Source organism: Cyprinodon tularosa, unplaced genomic scaffold (genome assembly GCF_016077235.1).
Source record: "Cyprinodon tularosa strain WSP-4 unplaced genomic scaffold, ASM1607723v1 ctg995, whole genome shotgun sequence".
Lineage (NCBI taxonomy): Eukaryota > Metazoa > Chordata > Actinopteri > Cyprinodontiformes > Cyprinodontidae > Cyprinodon > Cyprinodon tularosa.
In genome coordinates, this window is record NW_024039779.1 from 170,947 (window position 1) to 191,987 (window position 21,041).

Consider the following 21,041-nt stretch of genomic DNA (forward strand, 5'->3'; position numbering starts at 1 on the left):
CAGTATTTATATCATTGCCTGTACCCCCAATGTCTATTTTATTATGAAAAAATAATATTTTTATAATATACATCTCAAAATCTCAAAGTGTTAAGCACAAAACATAAGAAAACTTGAAATACCAGACTTAAAAAATTAATGTTTTTAGTGTTCAACAGTCCTTAATTTGTCAGGGAGAGCAGTCCATAGTCGATAGGTACAGCAGAGTTAAAGGCTGTCGCCCACGGTGCAGCTTATATCTGTCCTGGTTTTGGTTCTGTTTTTCTCTTTGAGTTTTCATTGTATTATTTTCATTTTTTTAATAGTTATTTTTCAGTGTATTTGAGTTCTTAGGTATGCTGATGAAGATTCTCAGTCATCCAGGTCATAGTCATTCCGTAAAAGTTTAAAAAACAATCCACTGGACTTGGTTTCCAAGGTTTGAAGACGTTTCGCTGCCCCTCCAGGAAACTTTCTCAATTCAAATGACTGGATCCACAGTGAGTTTGAGGCTTTATATAGACAAGGCCTTGTATTGCTTGGAAACATACAAATTGAAACAGACAAGTGGGTCGTTTGGTTCCATCGTTAGCCTGTAATATCTGAAACCTGTCTATGATTCTGAAGGTTGGTCGTTGAAGGGGGGATTATCGTTAAAGTTGGGATTGTCTTCTGTAATACCTGAAACCTGTCTATGATTGTGAATGGTCAGTCGTTAAAGAAGGGATTGTACATCTGGCTGGAGAGAGGAGGTACTTTGTTCCTCTGTGATGGGGTGGGGGTTGTGGTGATACCTGGAAGGGATCATCTCTATAACTGAATTGTTTTGAAAAGTTTTTGGAAGCTGGAATCTGAGTCCACCACCTCTGTTTAAAGTTGTTTTTTGTCTCTTAACATAGATGGCTTCCTTCACGCCCCTCCTCTTAAGAAGATAGGTGGTTTGAGAGGGGCGTTCATCGATCAGATGAACAGTAATGAGAACTGGGTTGAGATAAGCAGATGAATGAAATTAGTAATTAGGCCTATCATCAAGAACATGACAGCAGCACTGGTAAGTGAGATTCGTGCAGATCAAAGCCCACTTACTACACCCTGGCTGCCTTATATATTTCTTTCCAATGTTTACTTTCCTGATACCTGTGGCACTGTTGACAGCATCAACAATAACTCTGCAAGGCACACAGCGGCGGGGGGATGGAGGCGACGCAGCTTGCCGGGTTAGTTCAGCTATTTTTGCCAATGTGAAGGGATCCAAATACCGACTGTTGGCAGGTCCACCCATGTTTGAAAATAACCTGGTATTTTCAATGGGAAAGAGACTCACGAAAACCCCCTCGGCACCTGCAGTCATTTCAACACTTGGCTTAGTGCTAGCCAAAGCAGATACCTTGCTCACTATGCACCCCCCCTTTAAACATCCCAAGGAGCTCTGCGCAAGTAGTAATATTGAAATGGAAGGGGAATCAGACCACTGTGAATCTACAAAGACCTGGAAGTTCATTTAAAGTTTTATCTCAAACAAGGAGAAGACTGGTCAGAGATGCAGCGAAGAGGCTCATGTTCCCTCTGGATGATCTGCAGAGAATGGACAATTCTGGCCCTTATGGAAGGAAGCAATGGCGTTACAACACAATACTAGGCGAGTAAGCAACATTATCTGGGTGGGCCCCATATGAACTACAACATCTGATAACGGTTCAGGATATGGTGAAAGTTCCATAAATGGGTTACCCAAAATTCTAAGTCGTACTGTAAAAAATAAAATACTCAAACACATTGTTCTTTTAAGATTTTTTGCAGTTTGAAGCATATTACATGAGTGTATTTTTTGCCAACCGTTTAATGAACTATACACAGTTTTTAACATAGTAATTAAAAGTATTACTGTCTGCTTTGCTATTCGTGTCGTGTTTAAATGGTTCACCATCATGTTGAAATCTGGCATGTGTTTCAGTATGAATACAGTCCGGTACGATTGGTCACTTCAGTATCAGGTGGTTTTAAGAGGAATTTTTTGCAGCATTACATCTACAAAGAGACATTCTAGTCTACAATTGCATAGGGGGCCTATCGGTATCAGTGATAGGGCCCCTAAGAGGTTGTGAGCCCATAAACAAATGCTGTCTCTGCTTACCGTTATTTACGCTATTAGAAGGAAGCAATATCATTAAAGTGTCCTTATAAAGTCTATTTTGAAGTTTCCCACAAGCCACCTGGGGGACACAGCAAAATCAAACTTTTTGGCAAAACATAAAGTTTGGTGTAAAAGCAACACAGCTCATAACCCTGAACACACCATCCCCACTGTCAAACATGGTGGTGGCAGCATCATGATTCGGGCCTTCTTTTCTTCAGTAGGGACAGGGAAGACAGTTACTATTGATGGGAAGATGGATGGAGCCAAATACAAGACGATTCTGGAAGAAAACTTGTGGAAAGAGATTGTTTTTTTTTTTTTTTTTTTTTTACAAGACATTGATCCAAAGCTTAAAGCAACATCCACAATGGAATGGTTCACAAATAAACATATTCAGGCATTAGAAGGGCCAAGGCAAAGTTCAGATCTGAATCTATTTGAGAGTCTGTGGAAAGAACTGAAAACTGATCACAAATGCTCTTGATCCAACCTAACTTAGCTAGAGCTTTTTTGAAAGCAACAATGAGGAAAAAATGGAGTCTCTTGATGTGCAAAACTGATAGAGAAATATCTCATACAACTTGGAGCTGTAATCTCAGCAAAAGGTGTCGTTACAAACCATTAACTCACCGGAGCTGAATAGTGTTTTACACCCAAATTTTCTGCTTTTTATTTGCTGAAACAGTTAAAATCCAATCAATTTCATTCCACTTCATGATTGAAAAATTAAATTTTATATATAAATGTTTGAGGCCTGAAATGTGGCAAAAGGTTGAAGGGAGGCTTTGATTTGGTCTTCATTATGCTAATTATTCTTTAATGTTCTACAACAAACTACTGAAGCCTGCACAAGTGAAATGTTTATTTCACTGCTAAGTTGCTGCTCATTTACTGTCTGAAAGCTGAATCTGTGTATACAAAATGACAATAAAACTAAATTCATTATGAACAGATGTGAAAAGGTCATGGTATTATGAATAGTTCTGGCATTTTTTCAAATCTCAGATGTATGGATGTATTCATAAACCGAGAAGAACAAAATCTGAGTTGAAAGAGTGACTCATAGAGCCTTGCAGGATTTTCTGATAAACTTCAAATGACCTGATCGACCAATCAGCTTACTGACATTAACACAGTAATTAACCAGCAGCTGGGTTCCAGCCAGCACCAGCAGCTCTGCAGATGCTTACGTGTATTTGTGTTAAAAGATCTGCATACTTTTCAACAAAAGGTTGCAAAAACTATAAAAAAAATCAGTTTTCATTTTGAAAATACATTCATATTTCTAACCTGATAAAGTAAACTGCAACTGACTGTCAAAACCTTCCATGTAAATTTGATGGAGATCTATTGACCTTTTGAAGATCTTGAATTATTGCAGCATGCTTCTGCAAAACTGCTAAGAATTAAATACATTTTTATGCATCAGAATAATCACTATGGTTTTAATTTGAAAAACTAATGAATGGGTGATGCACAGATTTAGAAATATTTTAAATGTTCAAAATGCAAGTGTATAATTGTTAGTAAACAAACTACTTGTAAATGGTGGAAAACTGTACCACTAAGAGCAGATGTGTACATAACATTGATTTTATGCACCTCAGATGCAACTCTCTTCACCTGCTGTTTTTGGGCATAGCAGCTTTTTCGTTTTGCTTCGGTCTGATATTGTTTTAGTAAAGTGCTATACGGTGAACTGTTGTGTGAATTTGTGCTATATATATATATATATATATATATATATATATATATATATATATATATATATATATATATATATATATATATATATATATATATATATTATTCTAGCATGTTTTGGTGTTATGTGTGTGTTTTGTCATTTTGTTTTTTGCATCAAGCATCACTTCATTTTTATGTCTTTCACTGCATTTGCACCTGTTTTTTCTCCATATCATGCAGCGCCCCATGCACTAAAAAGCACCTCAGTGTCAGAAGCAGGTAATGTCAGATTTGATCCCTAATGCAAAGACCATCTGCCAAGTCACTTTAGTGATTCCGGATGTTTTTTGACATTTATGTCAAAACTTCCGAGTGCAAAATAAACATATGCGCAAGTATATTTAACTATTATTGCGCATGAGTTCATCAACTATCATGCAAACATATCCCACATGCACAAGGAACTGCAGCTTCAGGGCGAAAGACTGAGAGGTGAGCCTCCACCTGACTGGTTTTAAGGAAGACTTTGACTGACTTTATCTTATAGGTGAAGACGATGGCTTGTTGTCGAATTGTGACGGATATCTCTGCAATATTTGCAGTATGTGGGTTAAGTAGGTTACCCAGCATTTCTTCCTGAAAAAGCACTCGCATTCCTCAGAGGTATGTCTCTGCCCAACAAGTCAAAACACATTTTGCTTCACATGAGGAGAAAATCAGGCTGAGCACTGAGGCACCTTTGAGATCAATGCCGTCCACGAGCGAGGGCATGGACAGAAACTTGTGCACGAGTAGAACAGCATTACACATCGCACAAGGTCATATATAAACATGTATCAGCGTCACATTAAATATAAACAATCATTCCTTGTGAGAAGTTTTCCACCGTGCACTGTAGTGAGACAACACGTATGCTGTCACAAAGTAAAGCACTACTTCTATCTGACTGACACGTCTGCCTTATGTCCGACCTGACTCAATGCAGATGTTCACATAGCTGCTGAAATAAATTGGATATCAGTTCAGACTTAAATTTCAGTTCACTTGTTCAGTTCATTTGTTTTTAGGTTATTTATAAATAAACAAAACTGTTGTTAAAAACATGTAATGTTACAAAACCAGCAAAAACATGAAAAGAAATTGAAAGCTGATAGATAAACTATGATTGTTTCTGTCTTTTAAAAGTATGTTTTGTTTTTTGTTGAGCTATGCAATGTTGAGCAGATGAGGACATTTTTTCATTTTTATTTGTATTTGTTTAAGAGGGGCTTTCTCTTCCAACCCTTCTAACAGCAGGAGAGTCTGAACCTGATCAAAACATGGAATTATTAAAGATTCTGTCTGCTCCCTCCTCCTCTTCTGCCATCGGCCGGCCAGAATGGTCCTGAAATGTCATGTCCTGCTGCTAATGAGGTGGGAGCGGGTGTCTGTCTGCAGGGGTAAGAGGAGTTTAGGGCTCACAAGTCCACTGATAGAGGAACAAATTCCTTCAAAACATACACACACTCACATGCATGCGCACACTCACACAATGACATTTAGTTTCCCCATAGACTCTAATTTTGTTTCAGCATCTGGCCTTCAGACTGGCCACTTCTATCACTCTCCTTTTTTCTTTCTCAGTCTCTCATTTGTGGTTGTTCCTCTGTGCCCATGGTGTCCATTAAAACACCCTTATTGTGTTACATCTTTACTGTTTCAGCTTTTATCATGCTTTTATTTATAGCAGTCCCTTCGTCTTCTTTCTAAGCCGTCTTAGAAAACATTTGTTCTGTTTTGTTGAACTCCATCACTTCGATTGCAGTAACAAAAAATACCAAAAAACCTGGACCCCTTTGGAACAAAAACTTAATTCAAAAATCATAGACATGAAATAAAGTTAACCTCGACCTAGAATGAGGAATGGATCCTGACCCTATCCATTCTACAAACACCAAAAAAGGGTCTACAGGTGCAGCTATCTCAGGTCATGTGAAAATAATCAAGTTAAATCAAGTCTGCAAGAAACCACAAGGTTGATCACAGAGTAATGGATTAAGCAAACAAAAGCAGATAAACAAAATGCCGAGCAGCCATACATAAGCATTTTCTTACCACTTATCTCAGCTGAACACATCATAACTTAAAGGGATAATTCAGGTTTTGGATATGAAATTCTGTGAAACATTCACGGTGTGCAGCTGGGATGCGACACTGTCACTACTGTCACTGAGCCTCCTGCAATGAGAAACAGCCAGTAACTTACTGTACTGGAGAAAACATGTTTTGGTAGTGTTGATCAATTACATTTTTAACAATTTAAAAAATTTCTGCAGCTTTGTTGGACCTTGATATCAATTAGAACTACTTTTTGGCCACTATGACTCCGCAACCTAGGCGCGGAACACAATACCTGAAAACAGAAATAAACCAAATTAAATTAAATTAAATTTGGTTTATTTATACAGCTCCAATTCATAACACATGTTATCTCAAGGCACTTTACTGTTCAACCAGATCATACAGGCATTGATTCAAAGTTTTCTATCTAAGGAGAACAAGTTGATTGTATTGACTCATTGACTCAAAGTCAATCCCTTACACTAAGCTTGCTTGTAGTGTCATTGGAGAGGATAAACTCCCTTTTAACAGGAAGAAACATCCAGCAGAACCGGGCTCAGTGCGAGTGGCCATCTGTTGAGCCTGACTGGGGTTCAAGGAGACAGAAGCAGAGATACAAAAGGCAACTGTAAAAGGCGGCCCCGTGCAGGAAAGACACTGCCAGGCAGACAAGCTCTGAGTCAGCTCCCATGTAAGAGGATGAAGAGAACACATCCAGCCAGTCACAGTCATATACCCTATTTACACTACCCTTGAAAAACCGTGCCGAGACCGGTCCAAGCTCAGTAACTGAGATAACTTATCGTGTGTAAATGGAAAGCAAACTGAACTGAACCGAGCTAGAAACAACCGAACCGAGTTAACTGCAGACCAGTTCCAGAGGTGGGCTCGCCCCGGTTTTTCCCTGGCTCGGTTCTCTGATAACAAGAGCGCATGAGCAGAACATGTCATCTCCGTCTGGAGATATTTCAGTAGTTCCAGTAGTTGGTGGTAATGCCCCTCCGGAAGTTGCTTGACAACCAACACAAAAGAGAAGAAGAACAACTATAAACAAAAGCCGACTTTCTCAACTAAATCCACGAAAGGTTGCCGTCTTCGCCTAACCCTCCGCAAACACCGAAGTACAGCAATAATAATAAAGTATAATTTTCTGAATGTGACGGGCGCCGCCATTTTGATTTGCTTGATTCCCTCCTTCTTCGTCTTCTTCTTCTTGTGTTTTATGGCGGTTGGCAAACAACTTCTGGTGCATTACCGCCACCAACTGCTTGACTTCCTCCTTCAATACTGGCAGTAATAACACAGATCATCAGCAGGAGGCGAGGAGTCAAGGAAACGAGATAGCGTGATGTGTAAACGGTCGTCAGAACCGAGCTCGGCCTGGTTAACTGATCTGAGCTCGGACCGGTCTCGGCATGGATCGGTTTTTCAAGGGTAGTGTAAATGGGGTAATAGAAACAAGACTACACTAAAAAACAGGCAGATCTTCAACATCTATAAATAAAGGGGTTGGTGGCAGCAGCACAGCTGATATTTCTCTCCAGGATGGTGTCACAGCCAAACAGCAACAGACGAGGTGAAGCTACTATAAGAAAAAGTGGAGAGAGCATAACAGATTAGGCTGAGTGGGAGAATAGAGGTAGAATGATTAAAAAGGGGTCCCTATGTCCTCCAGAAGTCTAAACCTATAGCAGCATAACTAAATAGCTCAGGGTAACCTGAGCCACTCTAACTATAAACTTTATCAAAAAGTAAAATTCTAAGCTTATGTTGGGATCCAAGGGTTTGCCCTCCAGAGGGCTGTGTGGATCCCTTCCTTTGGGCTTCTATTTCTGTTGGGATCCAGAGGTTTGCCCACCAGAGGGCGCCATGGATCCTCTCCTGGGAGCTGGTTCTCTGCGCTCAGCTGATTCCTATCAGCTCTGCTGATTAACCTCTCCCTATATAAGCTGGTTGATAGCTTCACTCTGAGCCGGATCGTTGCCAGGTGTTTCCATGCCTTGTACTACCATGTGCTGCCTTGCTATGCTCTCCATGCCATTGCCTTGCCTTCCTGAATCTGCTTTTCTGTGCCTGTTAAACCCAGTCTGTCTGAACCAGCGAACAGTGAGTTTCAGTTTGTTTATCAGTCCCTGAGTTTAACCTGTACTCTGTCTCCTCTGCCTTCCAGGGCAGAACCCTGTGCTGATCCAAATAAACATTGGACTTTAATCCTGCCTCAGAGTCTGTGGAGTTTCTGCATTTTTGGGCTAGTAACCTGCTAAATCATGACAGAACGATCCGGCCAACAGACTAGCCCAGCAGACTCCTTCCACGCTCACCTGGTGAGGCCCGCTCAGTGCCGTCCGCTCCCTCCCGGGTGGGAGGCGCTGGTTCGTCACTATGATGAGTTAGTGGCCGCTTTTGCCCCTGAGTTAGCCCCGTGCCGTCCAGAGACCCCTGAGTTGGCCCCGTGCCGTCCAGAGACCTCTGAGCAGGTCGTGAGGGAGAGGTTGTGCCGGCGTTTTTTGGATTATGAGTTGGAGCTGGAGCGGCGTCGACAAGAAGAGGAGCGGCATCGACGTAATGAGGAGTTGGAGCTGGAGTGGCGTCGACGTAATGAGGAGTTGGATCGTAAAATGGAGCAGAGATGGCGTCGACGAGATGAGGAATGGAATCGTCAAATGCAGGAGATCTGGAGCCGTCCAAGGACCCCTGTTCCTGATGTGGAACCGCAAGGGACGGCCTCCTGTGTTCCAGTGGAGCCACAGCCGGTAAACTCCTCTGCCCCAGATCCGGAGCTGCAATCGACAGCCTCCTGTGTCCCTGTGGAGCCACAATCGGTGGTTTCCTCTCCTCCTGATGCAAAGCCGCAATGGGCGGCCTCTTCAGTCCCTGATTCGGAACCGCGATCTGCGGCTTCCGGTGCTCCTGATGCGAAGCCTCAATGGGCGGCCTCTTCTGTTCCTGAGCTGGGGCTGCAATCGGCAGCCTCCTGTGTGCCTGTGGAGCCACAGTCGGTGGTCTCCTCTGCTCCTGGGATGGAGCCGCAGTCGGCGGTTTCCTCAGAGCCTCCTCCTGAACCGCAGTCGGCGGTTTCCTCTGAGCCCCCTTCTGAGCCACAGTCGGCGGTTGCTGCTGAGCCTGTTGCTCTGCTGCAGAAGCAGAGACGGCGTCCTCCTCGGAGCTTCCTGCAGCAGCAGAGACGGCGTCCTCCTCGGAGCTTCCTGCAGCAGCAGAGACGGCGTCTTCCTCGGTGCTTCCTGCAGAAGCAGAGAGGGCGTCTTCCTCGGTGCTTCCTGCTGAAGCAGAGACGGTGTCCACCTCCAAGGCCCCTGCAGCTTCTGAGATGCCGGTCCCTCGGCAGGCCACCTGAGACTCTGCCCTGCTGCCGGTCCCTCAGCCGGCCACCTGAAACTTTGCTCTGCTCCCTGCCCCATGGCCGGTTGTCTGAGACTCTGCCTTGTCCCCGGCCCCACGGCCGGCCACCCGAGACTCAATCCTGCTGCCGGCCCCACGGCAGGCCACCTGAGACTTAGCCCTGCTGCCGGCCCCTCGGCCGGTCACCTGAGACTTTCCCTGTCCTCGCCCACGCTGGGTGGGTTGTTTTGAGTTCTGGACCCTGTTTTGTTTCTTTGTCTGGCCCTCTATGCCTGTTTCCCCCTCTGCTCGCCCTAGGTGGGTTGTTTTTGTTTTCTGTTTTCTTGTTTTTGGGCGTCTGGTATCCGCCCTTGAGGGGGGGGGTACTGTTGGGATCCAAGGGTTTGCCCTCCAGAGGGCTGTGTGGATCCCTTCCTTTTGGGCTTCTATTTCTGTTGGGATCCAGAGGTTTGCCCACCAGAGGGCGCCATGGATCCTCTCCTGGGAGCTGGTTCTCTGCGCTCAGCTGATTCCTATCAGCTCTGCTGATTAACCTCTCCCTATATAAGCTGGTTGATAGCTTCACTCTGAGCCGGATCGTTGCCAGGTGTTTCCATGCCTTGTACTACCATGTGCTGCCTTGCCTTGCTATGCTCTCCATGCCATTGCCTTGCCTTCCTGAATCTGCTTTTCTGTGCCTGTTAAACCCAGTCTGTCTGAACCAGCGAACAGTGAGTTTCAGTTTGTTTATCAGTCCCTGAGTTTAACCTGTACTCTGTCTCCTCTGCCTTCCAGGGCAGAACCCTGTGCTGATCCAAATAAACATTGGACTTTAATCCTGCCTCAGAGTCTGTGGAGTTTCTGCATTTTTGGGCTAGTAACCTGCTAAATCATGACAGCTTACCCTTAAAAGTACACAGGGTTTCTGCCTCAAGGACTAAAACTGGTAGTTGGTTCCACAGGAGAGGAGCCTTAAAACTAAAAGATATGTCTCCCATCTGGGATATGGGAGGCTTCTTGCTGTCTGCTGACATTCAAATAATGGAGGTCTATGGTGCCCGAGGCAGAAAGGTCCATAAAAGTCCACAGAAAATGTGTCAATATTCCTCCATACTGCTCGTCCAATGTCCTGAGTGGGTAGCATCCAGAATTTACTCGAAACAAAGTCATTTAGAATGTTTTTAGAGCATAAACAGTAGTGTATAGGATTTCCTAAAAGCGCGCGCCTGCGCATTCACGACGCTACGGAAGCCGGCAGACCAAACCAGATGAAAGTGCACATTCAGCGTCTGCTCTGCCGATAATGCAAGCGTAGAAGAAGAAATGTGCTGTTTACCTGTGCAAAGAAAGAAACTACGAAAGAAAAATGTCTGAGGACTTCAGTGTTGAGGAAGAGCATGAGTTCTTTGCCGAGCTGAATGCGCACTTTCATCTGGTTTGGTCTGCCGCGGTTTCCGTAGCGTCGTGAACTCGCAGGTGCGCGCTTTCAGGAAATCCTATACACTACTGTTTATGCTCTAAAAACATTCTAAAGGACTTCGTTTCGAGTAAATTCTGTATGCTACCCACTCAGGACACTTGGAATACATTGGACGAGCAGTATGGAGGAATATTGACATGTTTTTTGTGGACCTTTATGGACCTTTCTGTCTCGGGCACCATAGACCTCCATTATTTGAATGTCAGCAGACAGCAAGAAGCCTCCCAGATCTCCAGATGCATTTGAGATATCAAAAAAGTACTCCAGAGTGTTGTTCAGCATGGGGGTGAGTAGAAAATGAAGGCTAATCATGTTTTGGGTGTACTATTCCTTTAAGGCTTTGTATGTGGGAAGGAGGATTTTAAATTTTATTCTTGATTTAACAGGAAGCCAATGAAGAGAAGTCAGAATAGGAGAGGTATGATCTCTCTTATAATTTTCATCAGAACTCTGGCTGCAGCATTTTGGATCAGCTGAAGGCTTTTAAATACAGGTTGTTGTTTTTTTCGGACTTCCTGATAGTAAAGAATTACAATAGTCCAGCGTTGAAGTAACAAATGCATTGACTAGTTTCTCAGCATCACCTCTGGACAGGATATTTCTAATTTTTGCAATATTTTGTATTATTTGAAATCAGTTTAATCCCATCGAAATGATTGACTAATCATCTTATTTTTCAAAGACTCTGGTCCAAAGACTATAACTTCTGTTTTGTCTGCATTAAGAAGCAGAGAGTTAAGAGTCATCCAGGTGTTTATGTCTTGAAGACATACCTGTAATCAATGTAATGGCTTAGCTTCATCTGGATGTATAGACAGATATAGATGAGTATCATCAGCAGAATAGTGGAAAGTAAACCCATGCTGTCTGATAATTATATTGATTGGGAGCATATATTTGTACAGAGAATTCCTAGCATTCCTAGCACTGATCCCTGTGGTAATCCAAAGGAAACCCTTGGGCATGAGGAAGATTTGTCATTAGCATGAACAAACTGAAATTGTTCAGATTGATAAGATTTAAATTAGTCTTGTGCTGTTCCTTTAATTATTAAAAAAATGTTCAAGTCTCTCTAAAGGACTGTTATGATCAACTGTATCAAATGCAGCACTGAGATCCAACTGGACAAGTGCAGAAGTCCATTATCAGAGGCCATGATAATATCATTAGCCACTTTCACCAGAGCTGTTTTAGTGCTATGATGAGCTCTATAGCTAGACTGAAACTGTTCATAAGTTCATTATTGTGTAAGCGATCACACAATTGTTTGGCAACTACTTTCTCAAGAATTTTAGATAAGAAAGGCAGATTGGATATAGGTCTATAATTGACCAAGTCATCTGGGTCAATATACAGTTTCTTAAGTAAAGGTTTAATTTTAGCAACCTTAAAAACCTTTGTTCATATCCCTGTAACAGGAATAGATTAATCACATCTAAAATGGGGACGAGATTAAAGGGAATACATCCTTAAATAACCTGGTTGGAACTGGATCTAACATCCAACCTGAAGTCTTAGATGAAGACAATAGTTATGCTAACTCTGACAGTTTGACTGGATCAAAGCAGTTTAAACCCAGTTAAGAGTCTATGGCTACCTCAGATGCTGCCCCACCTTCCAGAGATAAACCAATCGTAGTTAGTGGAGTGCTAATGATCTTATTTTTATTAAGATCAATCCTATTTAGAAAGAATCCCATAAAATCAGTACTGCTAAGAGCAGGTGGGATGGATGGTTCAACAGAGCTATGGCTCTGGGTGAGTTTGGCAACTGTATTAAAAATAAATCTAAGATTATTTTTATTCTCCTTTATTAATGAGGAGAAATATGCTGCTCTTGCTTTACAAAGGGTCGTCTTATACAGCAGTAAACAATTTTTCCAGACTAAGAAGGATTCCCACAGGCCTGTGGAGTGCGATTTTCTCTCCAGTTTCCTAGCATTTTGCTTCAAAGTGCGTAGCTCTGCATTAAACCAGGGAGCCAGCTTTCTATTTTTATAGTTTTATTTTTTTCAAAAAAGGCTGCATTGACTAAGGCAGTACACAGAGAACTAGCAATCCCATCAACAAATTCATCAACCAGTGAAGACGAATAAACTAAACCTTTGCCCTCTGCAGCGCTGCTCAGCGACACGGAAGAGAGAGAAAGTGAAACAGAGTCTTTAAAATTTATAACTGCACTATGTGATAATGATCTGCTAAAGTGAAATCTTTTGGTGGATAAGAACTCTGTTAAAGTAATCCTGAAGGTTATTAAAAAGTGGTTAGAAAGGACAGGGTTGAAGTATTCTTGCTTTACAATTTGGATGAGGGAAACTTATGGTTAAAAGTTCAAAAGAGTTGTAATTATTAACTACCTTTGGAGTAATCAGTAAGTCAGACTGAAAGATTGTTGCTGCTCCTCCTCCTCGCCCAGAATTTCTGGGAATATGAAAATTTAAATAACTAGAAGGCATTGCCTCATTTATGCTCACATAAGCCTCTTGCTGCAGCCAAGTTTTTGTAAAACAACATAAATCAATGTGATTATCACAAATTTTGTCATTAACTAGCAGACTTTTTGAAGAAAGAGATGTTAAATAAACCACATTTAAGCGTTTTAACTTTTTCCTCAATTGGAGTTATTTTAATTGCATTAGATTATCATGATTTACTCCTTTGGGAATCTTTTCTGTTTTTTTTTTTAGATTTTGGTCGTGGGCAAAACACTGTGTGGATGGAGTAATGAGTGGGTAACACTTTGAAAATCGCAGAGGATCATAAGGGAAAATGTGTCTAGGAAGTGTACAAGAAGAAAAGAAAGGCCTCAGAAGAGTCAGATACAGTATATCCCGGAATGCTTTGACAGGAGAGCTCTCCTCGGAAAGCATTATGGGATTTACTGTCAGAGCTGCCGCAGGTAGGCTCCCGCTACCCGACAGCGGTGACTAAGAACAAAGATGGCGCAGGCACCGTGGACCAGAGATGGCAAAAGTACTCACTTTCCGTACTTGAGTAAAAGTACAGATACTTGTGTTAAAAAATACTCTGGTAAAAGTGGAAGTACTGATTAACCTTCTTTACTCAAGTAAAATTAACAAAGTAAAGGCTTGTAAATTTACTTAAAGTATAAAAGTAAAAGTAGAAACCACTTTTTTCCTGCCGTTGCCTACATTTTAAATGGATGTCCCTATGGGGCCAAAATTGTTGCTTTATTATTTCCAAGTGTGTGTGGAGAGTTGTATATCTGTATCTCGATTTGTGCGTGTGCAGGGGGATTTGAAAATGTGTAAATGAAACTGTAAATGTGTGAGGAGATTTGTGTGTCTGTACAACAATCTGCAAATGTGCAAAACTACTTGTGTGTGTGTAATCTGGTTTGCAAATGTGTAAAAAATCCACAAATCTGTCTTCAGATGTGCAAATATGTACTGAGATTTACAAATCTGTAGTAAGATTTACAAATGTGTAGAATAATCTATAAGCACACACAGAGACACTGTGTCCAAAGTATTTTCGCTTCAACACTCAGAAATACAGACACATCATTGGTTACAAGTCCAGCGGAGCTGCAGATCTGGGATCTCCGTTGTGTTCATTTTCAATCATCTCGTCGTCCATGCTACTATGCTAACGCCACCGCCACCAAGCTGCAATGATTTGCCGCCAATGAATACCGCCGAATCTGTCGATTCATCTTGTAGTGGTGCGTCAAATGCGACGTAGATTCCCATCCAATTAGATTGAATTTGGTATTGATGACGTGAAAAATAATAACGGTAACTCCATTGAAATGATTCAAAACTAAAGTAACGAGACAATTTTTTAAAATGTAAGGAGTAGAAAGTACAGATATTTGTGTAAAAATGTAAGGAGTAGAAGTAAAAAGTCGCCATAAAAATAAGTAGTAAAGTAAAGTAAAAAATATCAGAAAAATCTACTTGAGTACAGTAACGAAGTATTTGTACTTCATTACTTCCCGTCTCTGCCGTGGACTGGACCAACGGGAAAATGATAATCTGTCCGAACTGTAAGTTGACTGAGTTTACTATAATGTCCCTGCTCTACATAGTCATTGAGGGATTTAGGGGCACGTCCAGACACAGTAAGCCTGTATGAGCTATAAGAACAGCAACTTTTAAACAGAGCGAGCACAAGGAGAAATGGGCTCGTGTATGCTCTCAAACACAGTAATTATTTTTTTTTAAGTATAAAAGGCAGGTTTTTTACAAAATTTGAGAAAATCCTCCACAATAACCCCTTATATCTGACACAGTGCAGCCAAGTTTGTATCCTCAAAGCAACCTTGCGGGTCTTTTTTAGCTTCCTGTGACCATCCTGTTATTTTAATGCAGGTTGTTTCTAAAAAAGTGTCTGTAGCTTGGCAAAAATATGGTACCAAGATTCTGTCAATAGTGCACAAATGCAATAAACATTTTTATGAGAAGCTTTACTTACTGTAGTACAGATGCTCGAACTCCTTATATACAATAAAGATTGGAAACACTAACTCTGCTTCAGTTTTCTTTCCCTTCATGACACAGACTTATGGTTGCTGTGTCCAAAAGGGAAAGAAAACTGAAGCAGAGTTAATTTTTCCAATCTTTATTGTAAATAAATAAAATGCAACTATCTAAACTTTAATAGGAATATTAACATACAGGAAGTGACAAGAAGCTAACAAAATAAATGGAAAGTTGTTAGTCCGCCCTCACAGGTACTCAAAAGGAACAATTCAACCTGAGCGGACTAACAAAAATAACCAAAAGGAAAAATCAAACTTTAAAGGACAGCAGGACAACCCTGTCAAAACAAAAATACAAAATTACTAAATGCTCCTTAAAACAATTTATTCAAAAAAGTACAACAATATTAAAACACTGCTTACCTGCATCACTTAAAACAGTAAATGTAAAAGCTAAAAGCCTTCCTGTGGCGTTGAACAACCACACGCCCAGGTAAAATTACTGCTGGAACACCAATAATGCAGACCTGTATAAAAAACACCAAATCACCACCAACTTATTGCAGAAGATCAACTCAAACACTATTTTCCTCCCAACATACCCCAGCCAGCCAACAGCATGGATCCACCACACCCATGGTCCCAAACACAGGAAGTAAACTCCTGGCTACTACCCTTCCTGCTTCCCCTTTTATAGAAGCTCAGGCTAAGGAGAGTGCGACACCTACTGGTGCCGCCTGTTACACATGTTTAACATTTTACATTTGCAAATAAAGTACCATAGGGTCCCAATATATCACACAAAGGTGCTCGTTCCTTCTCTGCATAGATGTGATCTGATTTTCACCTTCCTCCTCCTTGTGTATGCGGTTTCTGCTCGCTACTGTCCACTTTTGGCACTTTAAAGGTAATACCAACCAGACAGAAGAACTCTTCTTTGATTGGCTACTTTTTAGGAAATCCTACATCTTGAGTTTTGTAGGATTGCCAAGGTAACCAGCATAAACTCTTCCTGTTCCCAGCAAACATTTAAGCAAGCAGAAACTGTGGGTCTATTTGACCCACACTTTTTTTGAAGGTGTCCTATAACACTTTATATATTAATCCAGACCATGTTATATTTAATGATGACTTTGCTCACCAATGTCCAAGTCTTAAAAAGAATTGGTTAGCTTGAAATTGCTTTGCTAATGGAAAGAAGAGCACAGCCTCAAAATGCAGGATTTCCTGAAAAGTAGCTAATCACAGACATATTGCTCTGTCCAGTGGGTAAAACCTTCAAAATGACAAAAGTTGACATGAGTTTGCAGAAACAGGTCCATACACGAGTAAGAGAGAATCTATGGCACATACAATATAATTGGAATATTAGCCTGGGACCTGGGGAGCGAGGTAACCGGTGGGAACCTGGCAAGCCATAAGAATGCGCCGTTCTGCCAAATGGCACCGTTCTGTGGCACGCATGGCCTCAGTCAATCCTTTCCCCGATTAACTTGTACTGAAACTCAAATTTAATCTGCAATCTAAATTGTAGTTGACAATAAAGAAGTTTGATTGATTGTGAATTATTTGAAATGTCAGATTGACTTAATGTAACTCCGCCTCTGATGTGAGCCTCTGCTTAAATGTCTGTCTCGTGTTTACATGTGCTTTTCTTGTGCTGAGGTTTTTTGATATCTCAAACTGTATCCTGTCAAGGATAAAGTGTCTGATATGCTTTTTTTCCCCTCTCTTCCCCAATGTGTCTCTTATCTTTCCGCAGAGATAAAGGCAGGGCTATAGGTAACCTCCTGGGACCTGGGAAGCCAGGTAACCAGTGGGAACCTGGCAAGCCATAAGAACACGCCAAAGGCAGCGTTCTGCAGCATGCATAGCCTCAGTAAATCCGTTCCCCATCTCTGATGAATAGTTTTTACTGAAACTGATACATCGATTGAAATGTAAATTGTAGTTGACGATAAAGGTTAATTGATTGATTGATTGATTAATACAAAAAAAAACAAGTGCAGAGAAGGAGCATACAGTCATGGTTGTGATATATTTGGAGCCTCATAGTATTACATCTGCACTCATACAACATTCAAAATGTTCATGGGTAGTAGTTTACATGCATGTTTAAAAAAAAAACTGCTCAATTGAGTTTTTATTACATGTGTGGACTTTTAGCAGAATTTTGACATACAAAAAAAAAAACTGATTAGATCAAGCCCATCGTAGGCAACAGCAGAAAGAAGAATGTCAAGAATTACCAACACAACACAGGGTAACATTTTTGGTAAATTATAACCGACTACCAACATTTCAATATCTCAGCTGCAGTGACACATCTTCCCAGCAACATGTCCTGGATGACACCATCTGTTTGTCACAGGCAGTGCAAACCCCACCTCCCTTGAGTTACAGTCTTCTTTAAATCTCTGTCTGATGATGTGGTTAGAAAGCCTGGCAAGGAGACGCCGGAGTCCAGGATATAAGTATGAGTATCGCTGATGCACATAATGCTGCGCAGCCAACAGTCTGGCAGGTTCTTTTCTAGGGCTTGGAGTTCTTCTAACTTGTATCCTAAAAATCTTACATTGCCCATAATTGATGGAGTGGATGGCTTAAACTTCCTGCTCCTCTCTCTTTTTGTTCCTGCTCAGCAGTCTCTGCACAATTTGGTCTTTTGTGGTTATTTTATTCACTGAACAATTATCACTTAGATGAGATCCACTCTCCTTTTAGTAACATTTGAATTAACAGATTGGTTGGTGATTAATAACTTTGCTGATAGTCATAGATTAAATTATTAAATTGGTGAAGGCGACTGGATTTTAAACAGAATTCCAATCCTTTATGTAAGTGCTAGTCACTGCGCAATTGAGCAGCCATCAGTTGGTTTTACCCTCTATTTGGATAACCTAATAAGTAACTATAACTCAAAGTTCTAGTTATTTAATATGTTGATAAGCTAGTAAACGTATACAAAAGCTGCAACAACAACACACAAAAATTATAATTTTAAAGGTTTTTACACATTTTTGCCAGAAGGGAACCATTGTGTGTTCAGTTGTGTCTCTGAGTGTGTATAGATAACTTGCAATAACTCGCTTAATGCTTCTCATGTACCGTTACTGTAAATAAGGCTGCAAATAGATGAGAACAGAAGTTTCAGCTCACAGTTATGAAATGCTTGACTTTACCCATCTGTCTGTTTGATCTCCATCTCTCTCTCTCTCTCAAACACACACATTTTTTTTATAACGCGTCACTGTTGTTCCACACATATGCAAGCCAACACTTGCACTCACAAAAAGAAAATAAAAAGGCTGTGGAAAAATGCTCTGCCTCCCTGTTTCTTTCCATATGTCTCGTATGCCCTCATTAAAAGTGATGGGTGCACGTCACACATACATGCATACACACACATCAAATCACATCATCTCCAACTGTCATATTAGTAAAGTATTAATGCTGAGCTCCTCTGTGTATGCTTGGGGTACTCCCGGGGATGGGTTGTGCCTGGTTGGGGATTGGTGAAGCGGTGACAAAGATCTGAGACCTGTGTGGTCATCTCACAGTACATGATTTCAGCTGGAGTAATTGGCAAAAGCGAAAAAAGGAAGAACTAACTAGGATAAGGTACATGGAAAGGTGTGGTGAGCTAGGAAGGGAAAGAAAACCTAAAAAAGATTTCCAACTGATTAAGAGGAAAAATGTCATACTGAGTTCATGATCCAAACCCCTGCATTGTCATGCTTGTATTTTTCTCATCAGACTTTACAGTAGACAAGAATGACTTAATGACTAAAATTTGCAGATGCAGGCAGCACTAACCTACAGGGGAGGGTTAATCATTCTACATTTGAAGTGAGCCATAGTGGCCTAGGGAGTTTGCCATGTAACCCAAGTGGTGTCGGGTCAAGCCTCAGCTCCAGGTTTGAACTGACATGGAACATAGGGACTTTGGAAGGACTTGTGTGGACGTGTCCGCAACAACTTTGGCCTTTGGGGACACTCCCCATCAATAATTTCCGCTTTTTTATCGCCTTTCCGCTTATTTACTTTAGCCAAAGGTAACAGAGGTTGGTGCAGCTATCTGTGTTCAGAGCGGTTTGAGTCTGTGTTTTTTTTCTTCTCTCCCGCTGCTCCCATGTCCCGCCTCTCAGTGTAACATCATCGGCTTTGTCACTTTGAGACACCTGATTTGCGGTCGCATTTCACTGTGTGCAGAGTAGCTACGTAATTGGAGGAGAGACGCACAGCAGCACACAGTGAATATTAACCAGCAGCTATTTCGATGCTTAGGTAAAAGTTAGGAGAGGGTTTTTTTTTACCTACAGAGCTTTTTCAGCTTAAAATGGCAACAAATTGTAAGTTTATACAAGTTAGTACTATAATGCAAGAAGCTTGAGAAAACATACTTTGTTCTTCTTTACTAGTTAAAAAAAGCTTGGCTTCTCAGAGGATCATGACTCCCAGTTACAGGTTGAAATTAACATGTTTTCTTATTATACAGAAGCTTATACATATCTTAAAAATTTGTTTCTGATATCATATTACTAAAGAGGTTCATAAATGTTTTTAAAACGAGCACAGAGAGAAGTAGGGAGAGCTGCAGATTTAAAGGGGAAACAGATTTACTGGGATATGCAACACGCAATAAAATATATCTCCAAGTTTACCAGAAAGTTTACAAGAAAAATATATGCTATGCTATGGAACTGAAATTGTACTTCTAGGAAAGCATGATTGATAGATTTTGGCATCGAAATCGGCTGTTATTCTTTTTTTTTTTTTTATACATTAGCTGGCTACCATTCCTTCATCCTGTCTGCTGAACTGCGGCTAGTTTTACTCACATGCCTGGAAGAGGTCTAGTGCTGCTACCACAGATAATCTCGCTCTCAAAATGGAATTGAACGATTCAGATTAGTGTAGGTAGCCGACTGAATGAGAGGGGTTGAGCGTAGCCGCCTGTGGCCCGGGCTGCCTGTCACAACTCCAGTCCGGCGTGCAGATGACGTCTTACACACTCTGCTTTGTTTTAAAAAATATATAAATATAAAAAATATAGCTGCAGATGTCTGGGGGACAGTGATTCGCCTACTTGTTATGAATGCTGGCGTACCATAAAGAATACATTATGAACAAATTAGTTTTTGCCTTCAAGTCGTTGCCCATAGGAAGACGTTATTTGGATAAAACAAAACTGAATATCTTCAGAACAGCTTAAATTGACACAAAACTAACATGGGTGAGTACAACATGATGTAATAACGTAAAATCAGGGGCCTAATGTAAAAAAATCTTATGCTGTTGTTAGCATATTATAATCTTAGTCAGGGGGACATGTATATATTGAATAGAAGGTGCCCTAAGATGGACCCTTGGGGAACACTATCACTTTGTGATATGTGAAATAAAGTTACCATTGACACAAACAAGTCTATCTCCTTCATATAGGATTTAAACCAGTTGAATACTTTAAGGCCAACCCATTTTCCGAAGCGTTCTTACCAACATGACAGGATCTATGGTGTTAAATGCTGCACTAAGGTCCAATAATGCCAGCAATTTGGTTCTCCCAGTGTGCAGTTATACTAATGTCACTGAACACCCTAACTAGGTCAGGCTCTCTATTGTGCCTGACTGGAAGATATTGAGGAAACTGGTGCGGATTAAACCATCTGCCTCTCTGCAATCATTCAGTGAGGAAAAGGTTACATTACTGGGACTTTTTCCAATTTTAAAAATTGTTATCTTTGACATCTTCTTAAGGTCTTGGGTTTTTGCACACATAATTGTTGTTCAGACAACTGTCGTTTGTTTTTGTTTTATCTGTTTTGCTTGGTTTTGTCATAAGCTAGCTAACAATGTTTATTAAATTTCACAAAA